The following is a 12,049-nucleotide window of genomic DNA, read 5'->3' as shown; positions in this document are numbered from 1 at the left end:
CTAACACATAACATGTACACAGCAAAAATGACACCCTAAAATACATTCTGCCACTCCTCCTGAGTATGGCAATACCACATGTGTGAGACTTTTTCACAGCCTAGCCATATAGAGGGGCCCAACATCCAAGGAGCACCATCATGCATCCTAGCCACTTGCCTAGGCCTATTTTTGACATTTGGTGTTTACAAGTTAAAATCAGTTGTTTTTGCTAGAAAACTACTTAGAACCCCCACACATTATATATTGTTTTTTAGCAGAGACCCTAGAGAATAAAATGGAGATTATTGCAATATTTTTTATCACACCGTATTTGCGCAGCAATCTTCCAAACGCAATTTTTTTGGAAAAAAAATCACTTTTTTTAATTTAAAAATAATAAACCAGTAAAGTTAGCCCAATTTTTTTCCATAATGTGAAAGATAATGTTATGCCGAGTAAATAGATACCCAACATGTCATGCTTCACAATTGCGCACGCTCACGGAATGGTGACAAACTTTGGTACTTAAAAATCCCCATAGGCGACATTTTAAAAATTTACAGAGGAGGTCTAGGGCTCAAATTATTTCTCTTGCTCTAACGATCCCGGCGATACCTCAATACCTCACATGTGTGGTTTGAACACCGTTTACATATGTGGGCTGGGTTTCCGTTCGCTTCTGCACGCAAGCTAACGGGGACAGGGCGCTTTAAATTTTTTTTTTTTTACTATTTATTTTATTTATTATTTTTTATTTTTACACCGTTTAAAAAAAAAATGATAATTTTTATTTCTATTACAAGGAATGTAAACATTCCTTGTAATAGAAAGAGGCACGACAGGACCTCTTTTTTGTGAGATCTGGGGTCACAAAGTCCTCAGATCTCACAAGTACACTAAAAGATAGGAAAAAAAAAAATAAATAAAATGAAAAAAAAAAAAAAGGGACCTTTAAATCGGTTGCTAGGCAACGATGTTTGCTGTAGCTCCGGTCCTCCAAGACCATAGAGTCGAGTGAGGGCAAGCTTGCCATGTCCATGTCCCGGACTTTTGCCGAACTTTTCCCGGACACCGAACCCCATTGAAGTCAATGGGGACCCGAACTTTCAGGCACTAAAATGGCTCTAAAACACCAATGGAAAGGGCTAGAGTGCTGCAAATGGCAGCAAAACGTAGTTAAGAGCATGGCAAGTGCTCTGCAAATAAATGTGGATAGGGAAATAACTTAAAACAACAAAAAAAAACAGAAAAATAAAACAATGTTCTTCATCTCTGAAGGACGAGGCCCATATGGAGTAGAAGGGAGGTTGAGGTGGTGGTGGATGTGGCGGTGTCATAGGCGTGCGCACAGGGTGTGCCGGGTGTACCTGGGCACACCCTAATCACCTAGGGCACATTAGCATTATCGCTCTGTTTGCCAGTGAGGAGATGGGAAAGATCTCCCTCTGACCTGCTCTGCTCTATTTCACTTTGCCAGCAGGGAGAGTAATGTATCGGGGCCATGTACATGTAGGCAAACACATGCATGTGTATTTAAACTTTGGGGTGCACACCCTAATGCAATAGGCTGCGCACACCTATGGGCGGTGTAGGTGGAAGCGGCGGTGGAGGAGGACCAGGGCCGGATTAAGAGCATCATGGGCTTGGTGCTGAGGAATTTGAAGGGCCTTAAGGGCCGTGCCTTGGCATGCACCCAGAGGAGGAAGGGTGCAGCCATGCATGCCTAATTCAACATGGGATGCTGTCTCTGAAGCCCATAAACACATCCATGCATTGGCAACTGTCCCTCCTTGTCCGGGCTTCGTGCTGTGTGGGGAGGTTCTGAGGGAGCTGCCTGGGGAAGCGAGCATAGAAGACAGACTTCTGTGTTTACAAGTGACAGAAGAGCGGTAACAGTGAATATGGCCAACCCGGGGCCTATATAAAGGTAGGGGCCTGGAGCTGCAGCTCCAATAGCCCCTACGTTAATCTGGTCCTGAGGAGGACGAGGTAGCCAACACTGCTTCTTTTCACAAATTTTAAATGAGGGTACACCCCAAAAGAGTGAGACAGAGCAAAAATGGAACAATGGGTGGGTAAGGTCGGTATCCATCGCTATTCTGCACAAGGTACGGAAAAGTCCCGTGGGATCCATGCCTGGTTCATTTTAATGAACGTGAGCTTGTCCACATTGTCTCTGGACAGGCGGCTTCGCTTGTCTGTGATAACGCCCCCAGCCGTGCTAAATACCCATTCAGATAATACACTAATACACTGGCTGCAGGGCACGCCAGCACCTCCAAGGCGTAAAGGGCAAGCTCAGGCCATGTGCCCAATTTGGAGACCCAGAAGTTGAAGGGGGCAGACCCGTCATTCACTACATGTAGGCGTGTGCACACATACTGCTCCACCATGTTGGTGAAATGCTGCCTCCTGCTAAGACGTTCCATATGAGCTGCTGGTGCTGCTGTTTGTTGTGGCGTGCTGACAAAGTTTTTCCACATTTCGGCCATGCTAACCCTGCCTTCTGAGGTGCTGGCGGTGCCCTGGTTGCGTTGGCGACCTCTTCCTCCTCCTCCTCCTCCTCCTCTGCCTCGTGCTTCCACTGTGGCCCCGCTGTCAGGTGGGAATGCCAGCAGCATCGCGTCTACCAGCGTGCGCTTGTACTCGCGCATCTTGCGATCGCGCTCCAGTGAGTGAATTAAGGACGGTACATTGTCCTTGTAATGGGGATCCAGCAGCGTGGCCACCCAGTAATCAGCACAAGTTAGAATGTGGGCAACTCGGCGGTCGTTGTGGAGACACTGCAGCATGTAATCGCTCATGTGTGCCAGGCTGCCCAGAGGCAACGAAAGGCTGTCCTCTGTGGGAGGTGTATCGTCCGTGTCCTCTGTATCCCCCCCAGCCACGCACAAGTGATGGCCATGAGCTGGCCTGGGTGCCACCCTGCTGTGAACATGCTTCCATCTCCTCCTCCAGCTCCTCCTCCTCATCCTCCAGAACTGTGCCCCTGCTGGACAATTGTGTCCCTGGCGTTTGTGTGTGCAGGAACCCACCCTCGGAGCCCCTTGCGAATGACTGCCCTGAAAGCCTTGGAAATGTTACCTCTTCATCCTCCTCCTCCTCCTCATCCTGTGCCACATCCTCTTCCATCATCGCCCGAATTGTTTTTTCAAGGAGGCATAGAAGTGGGATAGTTAAGCTGAGAACGGCGTCATCGGCACTGGCCATGTTGGTGGAGTACTCAAAACAGCGCAACAGGCACACAGGTCTCGCATGGAGGCCCAGTTCTTGGTGGTGAAGTGGTGCTGTTCCGCAGAGCGACTCACGCGTGCGTGCTGCAGCTGAAACTCCACTATGGCCTGCTGCTGCTCGCACAGTCTTTGCAGCATGTGCAAGGTGGAGTTCCAACTTGTGGGCACGTCACATATGAGGCGGTGAGCGGGAAGGCCGAAGTTACGCTGCAGCGCTGCCAGGCGAGCAGCAGCAGGGTGAGAACGCCGAAAGTGCGCACAGACGGCCCGCACTTTCTGCAGCAGCTCTGACATATCGGGGTAGTTTTTAAGGAACCTCTGCACCACCAAATTCAGCACATGCACCAGGCAAGGGATGTGCGTCAAACCGGCTAGGCCCAGAGCTGCTATGAGATTTCGCCCGTTATCGCACACCACCAGGCCGGGCTTGAGGCTCGCTGGCAGCAACCACTCATTTGTCTGCTGTTCCATGCTCCTCCACAACTCCTGCGCGGTGTGTGGTTTGTCCCCCAAACAGGCAAGTTTTAAAACTGCCTGCTGTCATTTACCCCTGGCCGTGCTGAAGTTGGTGGTGAAGGTTTTACGCTGTCCAGATGAGGAGGCGGTAGAGGATGAGGAAGCGGAGTAGGAGGAGTTAGGAACAGGAGGCAAACTGAAGCTCCCTGCAATCCTCGGTGGTGGAAGGACATGCGCCAAATTGCTATCCGCCTCAGGCCCATCCGCCACTGCATTTACCCAGTGTGCCGTTAGGGAGATATAACGCCCCTGACCGTGCTTACTGGTCCACGTATCGGTAGTTAGGTGGACCTTGGCACAGATGGCGTTGCGCAGTGCACACCTGATTTTTTTCCCCCACTTGATTGTGCAGGGAAGGAATGGCTTGCCTGGAAAAGTAGTGGCGGCTGGGCACGACGTACTGTGGGACAGCCACCGACATAAGGTTTTTAAAACTGTGCGTCTCCACCAGACGGAATGACAGCATTTCAAAGGCCAAGAATTTTGAAATGCTGGCATTCAGGGCCAGGGATCGCGGGTGGGTAGGGGGGTACTTCCTCTTCCTCTCAAGTGTTTTGGAGATGGAAAGCTGAACGCTTCCACGGGACATTGTGGAGATGGTTGGTGACCCAGGTGGTGGTGTTGCTGACAGATCCTCTGTTTGCGGGGTGGCAGGTGCCGGTATCACTACAGATGTGGCTGGAGCGGCCGAGACTGCAGCAGAAGAGGAAGCAGGATGAGCCAGAGACATTTCTTGGTTTTGAAGGTGTCTAATCCACTGCAGCTCGTGCTTTGCACGTAGATGCCTGATCATGCAGGTTGTGCTCAGGTTGAGAAGGTTTATGCCTCGCTTCAGGCTCTGATTGCACAGGATGCAAACCACTCTTGTCCTGTCATCAACACATTTTCTAAAGAACTTCCACGCTAGAGAACTCCTTTGAGCTGACTTTGGTGCGCTCGTTCCCTTGCTGCGTTGGGCAGTTGCAGGCGTAGTGTCTAGGGCACAGGCGCTCCGCTTCTGCACCCTGCTCCCTCTTCTGCTGTGCTGGTGGCTCTGTGCGACCACCGCCTCTTCCTCCAAACCACTCAGGTCACCTGCATGACGTTCATTCCATGTGGGGTCGAGGACCTCATCATCCTCCACATCATCTTCCACCCAGTCTTCACCCCTGCCCTCCTTGTCGGTCTCCACAATGCTGAACGCCGCAGCAGTTGGCACCTGCGTTTCGTCATCATCTTAGACGTGCTGCGATGGTCCTTGCATGTACTCATCTTGAGAAATGAGTGGTTGGGCATCGCTGCACTCAATCTCTTCCACTTCTGGGGCAGGGCTAGGTGGATGGCCCTGGGAAACCCTGCTGACAGAGTCCTCAAAAAGAACAAGAGACTGCTGTACGGCTTGGGGCTCAGACTGCTTGCCTGATTTGCAAGGGGGTGAGGTGAAAGACGGTTGGACATCGGCTGCAGGTGCCAACTCTGACCTTTCTGCAGTAGACTGGGTGGGAGACAATGTGAAGGAACTGGAGGCACTGTCAGCAGCAAACCAATCTACTATCGCCTCTCTGTGTTCTGGCCTCATCACTTCTAGAGGCGTATGATGCCCTACCAAATACTGATGCAGGTTCTGTCGCCTACTAACACTTGAAGAAGGTGTTTCACTTGTGCGTGTAGCTGGCACAGATCGACCACGTCCTCTTCTTGCAACAGGAGCTCTACCAGCAGCACCACGACCCAGGCCACGGCCCCTATTTGACGGTCTCCTCATATTTCTGTAATTTAAGATCTTGCCCTAGAAAGGTGTTTATTGAATAGCGGAACAGAACAACAACAGTATCGAACGGGTGTATCTCACAGTCAAATATGCAAACTATGCCGCAATTTAATGTTTTTTACCCCAAAAGGGTGTATATTGAATAGCGGAATAGGATAAAAAACGGTGTATCTCACACGTACAAACACAGACTAGGCCTGATTAAATTTTTTTGTACCCTAAAGGGAGGATGAGGAAGAGGAGTAGGAGGAGTTGGGAACAGGAGGCAAACTGAAGCGCCCTGCAATCCTTTGCGGGGGAAGGAGATGCGCCAAACTAATTTAAAAGGTGTATCTCACACGTACCGATACAGACTATGCCGTCATTTAATTTTTTACACTCCAAAAGGGTGTATATTGAATAGCGGAATAGGAAAAATTTTATAATACGGTGTATCTCACACGTACAAACACAAACTAGGCCCCGATTACAATTTTTTCGACCCTAAAGGCAGGATGAGGAGTAGGAGGAGTTCGGAACATGCAGGAGGCAGACTGAAGCACCCTCAAATCCTCGGCAGTATGAGATGCGCCCAAAAAATTGGAAAGGTGTATCTCACACGTACCGACACAGACTATCACATAATTTAATTGTTTATACTCAAAGGTTTTGATTAAATAGCGGAATAGAAAATATGATCGAAAAAAGTGTATGTATATCACACGTACACAACCACACTAGGCCCCAATTACTATTGTTTGTACCCCTAAAGGCAGGATGAGGAGTAGGAGGAGTTTGGAACAGGCAGCACCCTCAAATCTTCAGAAGTATGAGATGAACCCCAAAAACTTGTAAAGGTGGATCTCACACGTACCAACACAGACTATTCCGCAATTTAATTGATCCCCAAAGGTTTTTATTGAATAGCGGAATAGGAAATATGATCAAAAAAAGTGTATGTATCTCACACGTACAGAAGCACACTAGGCCCCAATTACTATTGTTTGTACCCCTAAAGGCAGGATGAGGAGTAGGAGGAGTATGGAACAGGCAGCACCCTCAAATCTTCAGAAGTATGAGATGAACCCCAAAAACTTGGAAAGGTGGATCTCACACGTACCAACACAGACTATCCCGCAATTTAATTGATCCATCCCCAAAGGTTTTTATTGAATAGCGGAATAGAAAATATGATCAAAAAAAGTGTATGTATCTCACACGTACAAAACCACACTAGGCCCCAATTACTATTGTTTGTACCCCTAAAAGGCTGGATGAGGAGTAGGAGGAGTATGGAACAGGCAGCACCCTCAAATCTTCAGAAGTATGAGATGAACCCCAAAAACTTGGAAAGGTGGATCTCACACGTACCAACACAGACTATCCCGCAATTTAACTGATCCCCAAAGGTTTTTATTGAATAGCGGAATAGAAAATATGATCAAAAAAAGTGTATGTATCTCACACGTACAAAACCAAACTAGGCCCCAATTACTATTGTTTGTACCCCTAAAAGGCTGGATGAGGAGTAGGAGGAGTATGGAACAGGCAGCACCCTCAAATCTTTAGAAGTATGAGATGAACCCCAAAAACTTGGAAAGGTGGATCTCACACGTACCAACACAGACTATCCCGCAATTTAACTGATCCCCAAAGGTTTTTATTGAATAGCGGAATAGAAAATATGATCAAAAAAAGTGTATGTATCTCACACGTACAGAAGCACACTAGGCCCCAATTACAATTGTTTGTACCCCTAAAAGGCTGAATGAGGAGTAGGAGGAGTATGGAACAGGCAGCACCCTCAAATCTTCAGAAGTATGAGATGAACCCCAAAAACTTGGAAAGGTGGATCTCACACGTACCAACACAGACTATCCCGCAATTTAACTGATCCCCAAAGGTTTTTATTGAATAGCGGAATAGAAAATATGATCAAAAAAAGTGTATGTATCTCACACGTACAAACACAGACTAGGCCTGATTAAATTTTTTTGTACCCTAAAGGGAGGATGAGGAAGAGGAGTAGGAGGAGTTGGGAACAGGAGGCAAACTGAAGCGCCCTGCAATCCTTTGCGGGGGAAGGAGATGCGCCAAACTAATTTAAAAGGTGTATCTCACACGTACCGATACAGACTATGCCGTCATTTAATTTTTTACACTCCAAAAGGGTGTATATTGAATAGCGGAATAGGAAAAATTTTATAATACGGTGTATCTCACACGTACAAACACAAACTAGGCCCCGATTACAATTTTTTCGACCCTAAAGGCAGGATGAGGAGTAGGAGGAGTTCGGAACAGGCAGGAGGCAGACTGAAGCACCCTCAAATCCTCGGCAGTATGAGATGCGCCCAAAAAATTGGAAAGGTGTATCTCACACGTACCGACACAGACTATCACGTAATTTAATTGTTTATACCCAAAGGTTTTGATTAAATAGCGGAATAGAAAATATGATCGAAAAAAGTGTATGTATATCACACGTACACAACCACACTAGGCCCCAATTACTATTGTTTGTACCCCTAAAGGCAGGATGAGGAGTAGGAGGAGTTTGGAACAGGCAGCACCCTCAAATCTTCAGAAGTATGAGATGAACCCCAAAAACTTGGAAAGGTGGATCTCACACGTACCAACACAGACTATTCCGCAATTTAATTGATCCCCAAAGGTTTTTATTGAATAGCGGAATAGGAAATATGATCAAAAAAAGTGTATGTATCTCACACGTACAGAAGCACACTAGGCCCCAATTACTATTGTTTGTACCCCTAAAGGCAGGATGAGGAGTAGGAGGAGTATGGAACAGGCAGCACCCTCAAATCTTCAGAAGTATGAGATGAACCCCAAAAACTTGGAAAGGTGGATCTCACACGTACCAACACAGACTATCCCGCAATTTAATTGATCCATCCCCAAAGGTTTTTATTGAATAGCGGAATAGAAAATATGATCAAAAAAAGTGTATGTATCTCACACGTACAAAACCACACTAGGCCCCATTTACTATTGTTTGTACCCCTAAAAGGCTGGATGAGGAGTAGGAGGAGTATGGAACAGGCAGCACCCTCAAATCTTCAGAAGTATGAGATGAACCCCAAAAACTTGGAAAGGTGGATCTCACACGTACCAACACAGACTATCCCGCAATTTAACTGATCCCCAAAGGTTTTTATTGAATAGCGGAATAGAAAATATGATCAAAAAAAGTGTATGAATCTCACACGTACAAAACCACACTAGGCCCCAATTACTATTGTTTGTACCCCTAAAAGGCTGGATGAGGAGTAGGAGGAGTATGGAACAGGCAGCACCCTCAAATCTTCAGAAGTATGAGATGAACCCCAAAAACTTGGAAAGGTGGATCTCACACGTACCAACACAGACTATCCCGCAATTTAACTGATCCCCAAAGGTTTTTATTGAATAGCGGAATAGAAAATATGATCAAAAAAAGTGTATGTATCTCACACGTACAAAACCAAACTAGGCCCCAATTACTATTGTTTGTACCCCTAAAAGGCTGGATGAGGAGTAGGAGGAGTATGGAACAGGCAGCACCCTCAAATCTTTAGAAGTATGAGATGAACCCCAAAAACTTGGAAAGGTGGATCTCACACGTACCAACACAGACTATCCCGCAATTTAACTGATCCCCAAAGGTTTTTATTGAATAGCGGAATAGAAAATATGATCAAAAAAAGTGTATGTATCTCACACGTACAGAAGCACACTAGGCCCCAATTACTATTGTTTGTACCCCTAAACGGCTGAATGAGGAGTAGGAGGAGTATGGAACAGGCAGCACCCTCAAATATTCAGAAGTATGAGATGAACCCCAAAAACTTGGAAAGGTGGATCTCGCACGTACCAACACAGACTATCCCGCAATTTAACTGATCCCCAAAGGTTTTTATTGAATAGCGGAATAGAAAATATGATCAAAAAAAGTGTATGTATCTCACACGTACAAAACCACACTAGGCCCCAATTACTATTGTTTGTACCCCTAAAAGGCTGGATGAGGAGTAGGAGGAGTATGGAACAGGCAGCACCCTCAAATCTTCAGAAGTATGAGATGAACCCCAAAAACTTGGAAAGGTGGATCTCACACGTACCAACACAGACTATCCCGCAATTTAACTGATCCCCAAAGGTTTTTATTGAATAGCGGAATAGAAAATATGATCAAAAAAAGTGTATGTATCTCACACGTACAAAACCACACTAGGCCCCAATTACTATTGTTTGTACCCCTAAAAGGCTGGATGAGGAGTAGGAGGAGTATGGAACAGGCAACACCCTCAAATCTTCAGAAGTATGAGATGAACCCCAAAAACTTGGAAAGGTGGATCTCACACGTACCAACACAGACTATCCCGCAATTTAACTGATCCCCAAAGGTTTTTATTGAATAGCGGAATAGAAAATATGATCAAAAAAAGTGTATGTATCTCACACGTACAAAACCACACTAGGCCCCAATTACTATTGTTTGTACCCCTAAAAGGCTGGATGAGGAGTAGGAGGAGTATGGAACAGGCAGCACCCTCAAATCTTCAGAAGTATGAGATGAACCCCAAAAACTTGGAAAGGTGGATCTCACACGTACCAACACAGACTATCCCGCAATTTAACTGATCCATCCCCAAAGGTTTTTATTGAATAGCGGAAAAGAAAATATGATCAAAAAAAGTGTATGTATCTCACACGTACAGAAGCACACTAGGCCCCAATTACTATTGATTGTACCCCTAAAAGGCTGGATGAGGAGTAGGAGGAGTGTGGAACTGGCAGCACCCTCAAATCTTCAGAAGTATGAGATGAACCCCAAAAACTTGGAAAGGTGGATCTCACACGTACCAACACAGACTATCCCGCAATTTAACTGATCCCCAAAGGTTTTTATTGAATAGCGGAATAGAAAATATGATCAAAAAAAGTGTATGTATCTCACACGTACAAAACCACACTAGGCCCCAATTACTATTGTTTGTACCCCTAAAAGGCTGGATGAGGAGTAGGAGGAGTATGGAACAGGCAGCACCCTCAAATCTTCAGAAGTATGAGATGAACCCCAAAAACTTGGAAAGGTGGATCTCACACGTACCAACACAGACTATCCCGCAATTTAACTGATCCCCAAAGGTTTGTATTGAATAGCGGAATAGAAAATATGATCAAAAAAAGTGTATGTATCTCACACGTACAAAACCAAACTAGGCCCCAATTACTATTGTTTGTACCCCTAAAAGGCTGGATGAGGAGTAGGAGGAGTATGGAACAGGCAGCACCCTCAAATCTTCAGAAGTATGAGATGAACCCCAAAAACTTGGAAAGGTGGATCTCACACGTACCAACACAGACTATCCCGCAATTTAACTGATCCCCAAAGGTTTTTATTGAATAGCGGAATAGAAAATATGATCAAAAAACGTGCATGTATCTCACACGTACAAAACCAAACTAGGCCCCAATTACTATTGTTTGTACCCCTAAAAGGCTGGATGAGGAGTAGGAGGAGTATGGAACAGGCAGCACCCTCAAATCTTCAGAAGTATGAGATGAACCCCAAAAACTTGGAAAGGTGGATCTCACACGTACCAACACAGACTATCCTGCAATTTAACTGATCCCCAAAGGTTTTTATTGAATAGCGGAATAGAAAATATGATCAAAAAAAGTGTATGTATCTCACACGTACAAAACCACACTAGGCCCCAATTACTATTGTTTGTACCCCTAAAAGGCTGGATGAGGAGTAGGAGGAGTATGGAACAGGCAGCACCCTCAAATCTTCAGAAGTATGAGATGAACCCCAAAAACTTGGAAAGGTGGATCTCACACGTACCAACACAGACTATCCCACAATTTAACTGATCCCCAAAGGTTTGTATTGAATAGCGGAATAGAAAATATGATCAAAAAAAGTGTATGTATCTCACACGTACAAAACCAAACTAGGCCCCAATTACTATTGTTTGTACCCCTAAAAGGCTGGATGAGGAGTAGGAGGAGTATGGAACAGGCAGCACCCTCAAATCTTCAGAAGTATGAGATGAACCCCAAAAACTTGGAAAGGTGGATCTCACACGTACCAACACAGACTATCCCGCAATTTAACTGATCCCCAAAGGTTTTTATTGAATAGCGGAATAGAAAATATGATCAAAAAAAGTGTATGTATCTCACACGTACAGAAGCACACTAGGCCCCAATTACTATTGTTTGTACCCCTAAAAGGCTGGATGAGGAGTAGGAGGAGTATGGAACAGGCAGCACCCTCAAATCTTCAGAAGTATGAGATGAACCCCAAAAACTTGGAAAGGTGGATCTCACACGTACCAACACAGACTATCCCGCAATTTAACTGATCCCCAAAGGTTTTTATTGAATAGCGGAATAGAAAATATGATCAAAAAACGTGTATGTATCTCACACGTACAAAACCACACTAGGCCCCAATTACTATTGTTTGTACCCCTAAAAGGCTGGATGAGGAGTAGGAGGAGTATGGAACAGGCAGCACCCTCAAATCTTCAGAAGTATGAGATGAACCCCAAAAACTTGGAAAGGTGGATCTCAC

Source organism: Pelophylax lessonae (genome assembly GCF_965119305.1).
Source record: "Pelophylax lessonae genome assembly, chromosome: 3".
Classification (NCBI taxonomy): Eukaryota; Metazoa; Chordata; class Amphibia; order Anura; family Ranidae; genus Pelophylax; species Pelophylax lessonae.
This window is presented reverse-complemented; position numbering follows the sequence as displayed.